The 12,017-nt window shown below is 28.6% G+C and overlaps 1 protein-coding gene across 1 annotated transcript in view; it reads right to left on the bottom strand.

Annotated features, from left to right (window-relative positions):
• Positions 1 to 12,017, bottom strand: part of LOC126743935 (26S proteasome non-ATPase regulatory subunit 1) — a 232,747-nt gene that overhangs the window by 133,688 nt on the left and 87,042 nt on the right. The gene's annotated exons all lie outside the window — the stretch shown is intronic.

Here is a 12,017-nt window from a genome sequence, read left to right as displayed (position 1 = left end):
TAATACAATTACTTGTTCTTTGGGGAGTTTTGTTGGAATATATCAGATTTATATCAGAATGGTGGTTTAATTTTTCAGATTAATCATAGTTGCAACTTACTTTAAACTACTACACTATTCTTATTTATGGAGGCGAGGCTGAAATATAATTACAGGATTAAACAAACTTACCTATGTGCAGTTTAATCCAGATTATATGAAGCCTCGCCTCCATAAATAAGCTCCCACCCCTTATTTCCCTTCCCAAATTAGTTGCAACAAGCTTGGAATAAGAATGATGTGATGGGGTAAATAGGACCGGGTCTAGGGAATCCGAGAGAGAAAAAAGATATAGACTTTGGACTGTGTGAGTTGACGCCATACGGAGCTACTACACTATTCTTATTTATGGAGGCGAGGCTTCATATAATCTGGATTAAACTGCACATAGGTAAGTTTGTTTAATCCTGTAATTAAGTTCATGTTAAAAACAGATCTTTTAAATAGCCAATGAAACTGACGAAATAAGACAAAATATTTAATTACTTAAAAAATTTTAAAAATTTCTTAAATTTCCCGAAAATAAGGAAAAAAATGGAATAAAAAAGCAAATATTTATGTAAATTATCTCAGAAAATAATGTAACAAATGGCAAAATAATGCCCATAATAATAATAAAAATTACTTAAAAATGCCCCAAAGGGATAATAGCATTAAACTTAAACCATTTTCTTTAAAATATCATTCCATTCGAAGGAAAGTACCATGGAGAATGTCCAAAGGATATTTTAAGACCCTTTTAAGTTCTTAAAGGCTTCAGTAAGACGGCAAAAGGTGTTTTGAAACATTCTGGAAGTTTGGTAACCTCCGATCTGAATAACGTTCCTAATACAAGCGTCGTGCCAAAGCTCCATTACCGTTAGCGCGTCCATATGTGAAGACAATGTCAGCGTACTCTTGGTTGGTAGACTGACTTGGCTGAAGACCCAGTCTTTACATATCGATTCTATGCATGACTCACGACACTTTGGGACACATTAAGCCGGTTAGCAACTTCTTCTTGAGTTAGGCCCTCCTGTAGCCAACGTACTAACTGCTCGAGTTGCACTGTTTCTAACCGTCGTAGAACCATTATTTTTAAGAAAGTAAAGAGATTTATTGGTAACAATGAGAATAATAAAGTCTCTACAAGCACCTTTATGTGACTAAATTGTTAGGATTTTGAAACCGTTTGAACCGTTTGAAATTCTTTAAAAGAGATAAGAATGTATGAAAAAAAGGAAAAAACGACAAAAAATATTTGCTATCAACAGGATTTACTCATAGCATAAAATGCAACTTGATGAATTTTTTTTTTAGGCTTTTAAATTTCGGTAATTTATAAAATATCCAGTTCGATTGTTGGGCAGTTTATTTCACTAAAAATTGATTTTAAAGAGTGAGTAGAAGATAATTAATTTTCTCCAAATGGACAGTAATTCTATCAGAACATTCAAAAACATTTTTACAGTTATAATTTTTTTAGAAATTATTTGACTAAATATAAAAATGACAAAAAAAAAATTAATTTGAAAATCACTATAAAGTGCTTGAAAAAACACTTCATAAAAAAATTACGTAAAGTCTGTGGAAACAATAAAAATACCGTACCATAAAAAAAATTACGTTAGTATATAAATAACTAATTAAACCCCGTAGTAACAAATCCGAAAATCCGTCTTTGAGCGTCATATTCATAATAGCCGCCTCGGGAACCTTTTAATATGCAAACTAAGCGAAGGCAAGAAAAAACCTTTATTTCGCTGACAAACGTGGAATTAAAAGAAAAAACACAATTACCCTCTGCCCTGAGCACTTTTTAAGCTTTCGAATTAGCTCGTAGGTTCGTTTTTTTTACTACTTAAAAAAAAGTAATATTTCCCTTTGCACTCGCATAATTACTTTTCAAATTGCATTTTATTTTATCGACAATAAAGAGCAACTATAGTGTTACGTTCAAACACAGAGAAAAAAAAGGGGCCACCATAAACTGGCCGGTATCTAAAAGTAATTTCCTGAAAATAACAATCAAAAATAATAACCGTCATTTCCTCCATGAAAAGTAGTCACTTTTTAATATTAATGGAGGCACTCGGATTGCAGGGATCTGATTTAATAATCCGAGTTGTGGCGCGGCATACGGAACGAGAACGAAAATGTAGATTACTTAAAGCAATTTTATATTAAAAATGTTTAGGGAAATGGGGTCAAATGTCAAGGGTCTCTTACTTTTTTTTTAAAAAGTTTATAAACGGCAATGGGGGTAATTTCGGTTTTTTTTTTCATAGTAATAGAAATTTTTAAGTAGGGAAAAAAATATAAAAAGATCAGGCATTAGTTTGAATAACTGAAACTGGCACAATGATATTTTCAGTCAATTGTTTCCCATTTGTCATTTAAACAAAATTTCAGATTTATTATACTATTTAGCCAGCTTATAGTAACATAAACAGAGCAGCAGTAGTGTCAAGTCAACTCCTTGAAAGATATTTCTAACCCTTCAAGTTATTCAACTGTATAGTTTGGACAATGATGTCCATGTTCTGGGATGTATTTTTATAGGTATTTGCTAGCAAACACAGTAGAAAATAAAGGTCTTATTTCACCAGAAATTCCTTTTATTATGACGACCGGTTTCGCGATTACAATATCATCGCATCATCAGGTCGAGGACTAAAAGTAAAAGACACAATTTACATAGATACTACGCTTATCAAAAATTGGTAAAATGCTGAATAAAATCGAATTTTAAAGCGTACTTACATTGTTAAAAACGAGATTTGTCAAAACAAAACAAAAGCACATATAGAACGGTACAGTTAAAATTAAGCGAGTAAATCTTATCCGAAGATAACAAATAATACACTTAGGTTCAAAACAATAACATCTAAAAAGCACCGTTAAACACAATAGACAAAACGATCTAAAAACTATGATAACCGCCATTCAAACTAATCTGACCAGCAGAGTCATCTATATCAAGTTTTCATAATTAAAAAAGAACGTTACAAAGAAATCTATATTTTATATCATATAACCGAATGGGTACTAGATAGCGGTACCCACAGTAACTTTAAAATATTTTTTTTTTTTAACTGTTAAACATATGTCTCTACCAGTTTATATTAAGAAAACAACGGGGTTTTTTATTAAAATAAATTAACCGGAAAGGGAGGGAAGAGTTATTCAAATAAAATATTAATTAAATTAGTTTCAGGAATGTTAATCTGAATATTAAGAGATTTATCATATTCTTTTTTGACAGATCTTTTTATCTCGAGTAATTCAAGATTATTTAGATTTATGTTGTCCTGAACTCTATGTAAGATCTTGTAATTATTTAGTAGATTCGATGGGTGACCGGTCTCCATAATATGCTTAGCAAATAATGACTCAGGATTGTTTTGTCTAATGCATCGGTCATGTTCGCTAAACCGAGCTTTAAAACTACGCTTCGTTCTACCTACATAAAAATAACCACACTCACAATAAAGCTTATAAATTCCTTTGCCTTTATTATTAATCAATAAGTTACCTAATGAATTGCTCGATTTAAAGGCAACCTTAACATTTAAAGAAGTTAGAACTCGTTGGATTTTATAAGAAACTGCTCCATTGTATGTAAGTGAAATGAACTTATTTACTGGCTGATTACTTAATATTGTTTGATGTGGTATGTAGACATTTTGGAACGCATTACGTAATAGAAATTTATTTTTTATTTTGTCTACTAAATTGGGTGAAAAATTATGAGTTTGGGCAATTTGTTTGATAATATTCAACTCTCTATCCCTGCTTTCAGTTGTTTGAGGAATCTGTAGTGCTCTATTTACATAACTATTTAAAGCTGCTACTTTATGTGAAAAAGGATGGAATTGTTCCAGTGTGGTTAGGTTTTCTATATATCTCAAAATAATGTTTATTATTTACGTTTTTAATAAGTAAGTCTAAAAAGGTTATGGTTTTATTGATTTCCACTTCTAATATAAATTTTATTTTTGGATGAATTTTATTAATAAATGATAGAAAATCACTAAGATTTTGTTTATTGCCATTCCATAGTAAAGGAATTCCATTCAATTGTATTTTATTAGTTATCCAGAGCAATGGGTTCCAAATTAGCTTCCTGAAGTAATTTTTTTAAATTTCTTCCAGGCCGTTGAATACAATAGATCACCTCACAAAAGGTATGCCTAGCATCAGGTCTCACTGGACGAAAGTTTTCATTTCTTGAAGACATTTGACACCTTTTAATCAGCTCATAATAGCATAAAAAGAACAGTAGTGCTCAATTTAACTCCCTAAAAGAAGTTTGTAATTTTCCAAGGTATTTAATTGCATATCATCAATTATAGAGGGCAATGGGTTCCAACTTAACTTCCTGGAATACTTTTTTTATTTATTCCAGGCAGTTAAATAAAATTGATCACATCAAAGAAGGTATGCGTAGTATCAGGGTCTCACTCAACTTCCTGAACGAAAGTTTTTATTTCTCGTAGACATTTGACTTCTTCTAATCAGCTCATAATATTATAAACAGAGCAGTAGTATTCAATTCAACTCCTTACAAGAATTTTGTAACTTTTCAAGGAATTTAATTACATCTCATCAGTTATAGAGGGCAATGGTTCCAACTTAACTTCTTGGAATACTTGTTTCATTTATTCCAGGCAGTTGGTTACAATTGATCACCTTACAAAAGGCATGCGTAGCATCAAGTTCTCACTCAACTTCCTGGACGAAAGTTTTCATTTCTTTTAGACACTTGACTCCTTCTGATCAGCTTATAGTATAACAATAGCGTTCAATTTAACTCCCTAGAAGAATTGTTTGTAATTTTCAAAGGTATTCAGTTGCATATCATCAGTTATAGAGAGCACTGGAGAAAAATACTAAAAAGCAACAGAAGAAGTCCAAGTTAAGGCTACAGTTGGGCTTCAAGGAGGTGAAAGTGCTGTGTCGAATGTAAAAAAAGTATTCAGCAAATTAAGTTTTCAAGGACTTGACTTACGACTGCTCTGTTCAAAAGTACACTTGTAAGCCAGCTCTAATCAAATGGAACTTGAAATAATGTTCTGGAACTAAGGAAGCAAAAGAGTAAACTTTGGCCTGAAATATTTTTTTTATTTCTTCCAAGCAGTCGAGTACAAATTGATCACCTTAAAGAAAGGTATGCGTAGCATCAGGGTCTGACTCAACTTCCTGGACGAAAGTTTTTATTTCTTGTAAAAATTTGACTTCTTCTAATCAGGTCACCTACCTATATAGATATTACTAAATGATTTTCGGCCTAAGAAGATCATTTAATTAGATGATCTTATATTTGTTTTAATACAAGACACGTTAAAATAGAGCAAGAATGCAGGATTTTTCATTATTTTATTTTAGTTTAAATACAATACTTAACATTTTTCAATAAAATAAAAAATAGAGGTACTTATAATGACAATTTAAACTAAAATAAAATAATTGAAAATAAACCAAATATATTGAAACTTAAGCCAATAAAAAAAATTATATTAGTAAACTATTCTTATGGTCGCTATTAAATTTGATATGTCTACGCAGGCTCTACAAATAAAATTATCTTTTTAAATTTTATATTTAGTCAAGCAACTAACAATGATAAGTTCAGAACCACCTTATTCCTATGTTGGTCCCTTATATGTTATTTGTACAAATAAAACATAATCCTCGTGGATAACAATAATGTTTTCTACTAAAAATAGCAAAAAATAACAGACACGATTGGGACTTTCTAGAAAAAGATTTTTCATGCGAGTCAATAGAAAATACTGTTCTGGTGAATGTGATAAATCAAAACAATTATTATCAATTAAGGTACCAAAGCTTCAACAAGAAGTAAACCCAGATTTGACATTAAAATTGGACTTTATATAAACTGTGTCTAATTTGCTAGAAAGGTTGTCAGATTTTTACTTTTTTGATTATTTATTATATTTTTTATGTGTTGCCTCTTTTGAGTGTTCTTTTTATTATTTTGTTGTTGCTGTTTGTTTTGTTGTTTCTTTAATCTATTTTTTTTGTTCACAAACAGAGCCGTAGTGTTTAAATCAACTTTCTAGAAGAATTGTGTAACTTTTCAAAGGTATTTAGTTCCATATCACCAGTTATAGAGAGCACTGGGTTGCAACTCGACTGCCTGGAATAATTTTTTTATTTGTTCCAATAAATTTAGTCCTTCCTTTAATACAAGATTTTACATTTTTCAAGGTACTAAACTCATTTTTCCTCACGAAACCAATTCTTGGGTTAAACGTTTCGGTCGTCTATAAAATCATCAGGACACTAAATAGAAGAATATTTATTGAGATTTTCCCGGCTTTTCCTTAAAATTCCTGTATGCGGACGTAAAATTATTAATTTTAACTATTTGAATACCAAAACCAGGTAAACTTTAGCAACTTTTTAGCCTTTTATCTGATTTTTTGTGATGAATATAAAAAAATATATTTTAAGAAATTATTTATGACACTGAAAATTTGAAATTAATATAAATCCACATCTTTCAAGAATTTTACCTAGTTTTTTGTTTTTTAACGTTTTTTGTTACTGTACTGTACAACTGACCAAAAGTGTATAAATGGCATAATTATTCTCTCTGAGAACAAAATCCTGCAATAATTTTCGTTTCCTCAATTACCTGGGATAATTTCATGTTTATTCTTTCAAACTGGCAACACCATATAATTTTAAGTCTAACTCAGTACAAATTGCACACATTTTCCTTACTTAACCTTTCTTCCCTCCTTTATTTTTTCTAAATTAATATATCAATGCCCCATCTATTTTTCATCCTTATTCTAAACCCTAAAGGCTTCCTTAACCCTCTCAGAAACGTTAAATTTTATATTGTATTACGGGGTCTTTGTTGCTCAATCAAATAAAGGTTGATTGTTTGATCGAATAATCCGGCTCGAAATTGCCCAGTCTATTTAATCTTCTTGATGCGATTTGATCTCGGAAGCCTATCGAGCAATACTACCCATTAATATTCACGTAGGATATTATTGGAGGGAGGAGGAGGACCCTTGGGGTATATCGAATGCTAATTTTGACCCTAATTGTTTCTAATTATTCCCACATTTTGTTAAGACACTTCATCATGTCCTTGTGGTCAGGATTCAAATTATTTTTTAACTTTTATATATTTTGTTGTAGCACGCGATAGATGTTTCGAAACAGTGCACCTTCAGGACGAATATTGACCTGAATTAAACGTGTGTCGAGTTATCAATTAAATCATGTCATTATTGATTGAAGCTATACTTGATTATCGTAATGTTAGAATGTCAATAGGAGATAATTATTAATTTTTAAATGAAAAAAACATTGATACCGTCTATTTGTTGAAAAATCAGTTATTACTAATTTAAAAATTCTAAACGATATTTTATTAACATCCTACGTCGCTAAACCTCACTCATTGAGATTCTAACTTTGAGAATAAATTATATTTTAATAACTAATTGACCCCAATAAGTCCATGAAATTTATTCACGAACAGTTGTTCAAATTCTCCCCTCGACGTTCTAACACTAAGACCAAATTTCTACAACTACGTATCTAGTAACACTTTCCAGATATTTAACACCAGTTATTCATATTTATTATTTTTTCACATTTTTTAATTCAGAAATGACAGTTCAGCGCCATCTCTTTTAAAATAATCAAAAGAATATCGAGGCCATTTTGAATATGAAACTAAACAATTTTTGACAAATATGCAGTATGTGATTTGGTTTATTTATTTTATTTTAATTATTGTTGGACATTTCATTTTGTAGTAATGACAAGCGCCATCTCTCTTAAATTCATTCTTACAAGGAATGTGTTCTTCGTTTTGTTAGGAGGACTCTGAAAATCAAAAAACGCCTTTCAATAACCTCTAACAATGAGAATACATTTTTGTTTTAATGAATAATTAATGAATCTATTATTCTCTACGTGTCAGAACGTCAATGGTTTATATTGCAAAAATCAAAAATTACTTTCAATGTATAACTAATTCTTTCAAAGAACCTATTATTTTCTACGTGTCAGAACGTCAATGGTTTGCAATCTATTAATCAAAAATTTCATTGCATTAACATATTAATAATGCAAATTAATTTTGTTTTAATGAATAATTAATTCTTTCAAAGAACCTATTATTCTCTACGTTCTCCAATTCTTAAAAGGGAGTTATTATTTTCTGCATGTCAGAACGTCAATGGTTTGCAATCTATTAAGCAAAAATTCCATTGCATTAACATGTTAATAATGAAAATTAATTTTGCTTTAATGAATAGTTCATTCTTACAAGCAACGTATTTTTCTCTATTTGTTAGAAGGTCAATGGTTTATACTCTAAAAATAAAAAAACGCCTTTCAATAACCTTCAACTATGAAAATAAATCTTTGTTTTAATGAATAATTAATTCTTTCAAAGAATCTATTATTATCTACGTGTCAAAACGTCAATGGTTTGCAATCTATTAATCAAAAATTCCATTGCATTAACATGTTAATAATGCAAATTAATTTTGTTTTAATGAATAATTAATTCTTTCAAAGAACCTATTATTCTCTACGTGTTAGAACGTCAATGGTTTATAATGCAAAAATCAAAAATTATTTTCAATGAATAACTAATTCTTATAAGGAACTTATTATTATCTGCGTGTCAGAACGTCAATGGTTTGCAATCTATTCATCAAAAATTCCATTGCATTGTAACATGTTAATAATGAGAATTATTTTTGTTTTAATGAATAGTTCATTCTTACAGCGTATTTTTCTCTATGTGTTAGGAGGTCAATGGTTTACACTGTAAAAATCAAAAAACGCACAATAAAAATAAAATTTTGTTTAATGAATAATTAATTCTTTCAAAGAATCTATTTTTAACTACGTGTCACAACATCAATGGTTGGCAATCTAATAAGCAAAAATTCCATTGCATTAACATGTTAATAATGAAAATTAATTTTGCTTTAATAAATAATTAATTCTTTCAAAGAATCTATTATTATCTACGTGTCAAAACGTCAATGGTTTGCAATCTATTAATCAAAAATTCCATTGCATTAACATGTTAATAATGGAAATTAATTTTGTTTTAATGAATAATTAATTCTTTCAAAGAACCTATTATTCTCTACGTGTCAGAACGTCAATGGTTTGCAATCTATTCATCAAAAATTCCATTGCATTGTAACATGTTAATAATGAGAATTAATTTTGTTTTAATGAATAGTTCATTCTTACAAACAGCGTATTTTTCTCTATTTGTTAGGAGGTCAATGGTTTATACTCTAAAAATCAAAAAACGCTTTTTAATAACCTTCAACAATAAAAATAAATTTTTGTTTAATGAATAATTAATTCTTTTAAAGAATCTATTATTAACTACGTGTCAGAACATTAATGGTATGCAATCTATTAATCAAAAATTCCATTGCATTGTAACATGTTAATAATGAAAATTAATTTTGTTTTAATGAATAGTTCATTTTTACAAGCAGCGTATTTTTCTCTATTTGTTAGAAGGTCAATGGTTTACACTCTAGAAATCAAAAATCGCCTTTCAATAACCTTTGACAATGAGAATATATTTTTGTTTTAATGAATAATGAATTCTTTTAGAGAAACTATTACTCTCTACCTGTCAGAACGTCAATGGTTTATAGTGTAAAAATCAAAAATTGGTTTCATGAATAACTAATTCTTATCAGGAATTTATTATTCTCTGCGTGTCAGAACGTCAATGGTTTGCAATCTATTAATCAAAAATTCCATTACATTGTAACATGTTAATAATGAAAACTAATTTTGTTTTAATGAATAGTTCATTTTTACAAGCAGCAAATTTTTCTCTATTTGTTAGGAGGTCAATGGTTTATACTCTAAAAATCAAAAAATCAAAAAACGTCTTTCAATAACCTTCAACAATGAGAATACATTTTTGTTTTAATGAATAATTAATGAATCTATTATTCTCTACGTGTCAGAAGGTCAATGGTTTATAGTGCAAAAATCAAAAAATATTTTCAATGAATAACTAATTCTTATAAGGATCTTATTATTTTCTGCGTGTCAGAACATCAATGGTTTCCAATCTATTAAGCCAAAATTTCATTGCATTAACATGTTGTAATAAAAATTAATTTTGTTTTAATGAATAGTTTATTCTTACAACCAGCGTATTTTTCTCAATAGGAGGTCAATGGTTTTCGCTCTAAAAATCAAAAAACGCCTTTCAATAATAATCCTAATTATTTAACAATGAAAATAAATCTTTATTTTAATGATTAATTATTTCTTTCAAAGAATCTATTATTATCTACATGTCAGAACGTCAATGGTTTATAATGCAAAAATCAAAAATTATTTTCAATGAATAACTAACTCTTATAAGGAACTTATTATTCTCTACGTGTCAGAACGTCAATGGTTTGCAATCTATTAATCAAAAATTCCATTGCATTAACATGTTAATAATGCAAATTAATTTTATTTTAATGATTAATTAATTTTTTCAAAGAACCTATTATTCTCTACGTGTCAGAACGTCAATGGTTTATAATGCAAAAATCAAAAATTATTCTCAATGAATAACTAATTTTTATAAGGAACCTATTATTCTCTATGTATCAGAACGCCAATGGTTTATAATGCAAAAATCAAAAATTATTTTCAATTAATAACTAATTCTTATAAGGAACTTATTATTCTCTGCGTGTCAGAACGTCAATGGTTTGCAATCTATTCATCAAAAATTCCATTGCATTGTAACATGTTAATAATGAGAATTAATTTTGTTTTAATGAATAGTTCATTCTTACAAACAGCGTATTTTTCTCTATTTGTAAGGAGGTCAATGGTTTACACTCTAAAAATCAAAAAACGCTTTTCAATAACCTTCAACAATAGAAATAAATTTTTGTTTAATGAATAATTAATTCTTTCAAAGAATCTATTATTAATTACGTGTCAGAACGTCAATGGTTTGCAATCTATTAATCAAAAATTCCATTGCATTAACATGTTAATAATGCAAATTAATTTTGTTTTAATGAATAATTAATTTTTTCAAAGAACCTATTATTCTCTACGTGTCAGAACGTCAATGGTTTATAATGCAAAAATCAAAAATTATTTTCAATGAATAACTAATTTTTATAAGGAACCAATTATTCTCTATGTATCAGAACGTCAATGGTTTATAGTGTAAAAATCAAAAATTATTTTCAATGAATAACTAATTCTTATAAGGAACTTATTATTCTCTGCGTGTCAGAACGTCAATGGTTTGCAATCTATTCATCAAAAATTCCATTGCATTGTAACATGTTAATAATGAGAATTAATTTTGTTTTAATGAATAGTTAATTTTTACAAGCAGCTTTTTTTTGCTCTATTTGTTAGGAGGTAAATGGTTTATGCACTAAAAATCAAAAAACGCTTTTCAATAACCTTCAACAATAAAAATAAATTTTTGTTTAATGAATAATTAATTCTTTTAAAGAATCTATTATTAAGTACGTGTCAGAACATCAATGGTATGCAATCTATTAATCAAAAAATCCATTGCATTGTAACATGTTATTAATGAAAATTAATTTTGTTTTAATGAATAATTAATTTTTTCAAAGAACCTATTATTCTCTACGTGTCAGAACGTCAATGGTTTATAATGCAAAAATCAAAAATTATTTTCAATGAATAACTAATTTTTATAAGGAACCAATTATTCTCTATGTATCAGAACGTCAATGGTTTATAGTGTAAAAATCAAAAATTATTTTCAATGAATAACTAATTCTTATAAGGAACTTATTATTCTCTGCGTGTCAGAACGTCAATGGTTTGCAATCTATTAATCAAAAATTCCATTGCATTAACATGTTAATAATGCAAATTAATTTTGTTTTAATGAATAACTAATTTTTATAAGGAACCTATTATTCTCTGCGTGTCAGAACGTCAATGGTTTA

Source organism: Anthonomus grandis, chromosome 13, assembly GCF_022605725.1.
Source record: "Anthonomus grandis grandis chromosome 13, icAntGran1.3, whole genome shotgun sequence".
NCBI classification, from domain to species: Eukaryota; Metazoa; Arthropoda; class Insecta; order Coleoptera; family Curculionidae; genus Anthonomus; species Anthonomus grandis.
The sequence above is the reverse complement of the archived record's forward strand: the minus strand, read 5'-3'. Positions and strand labels throughout refer to the sequence as shown.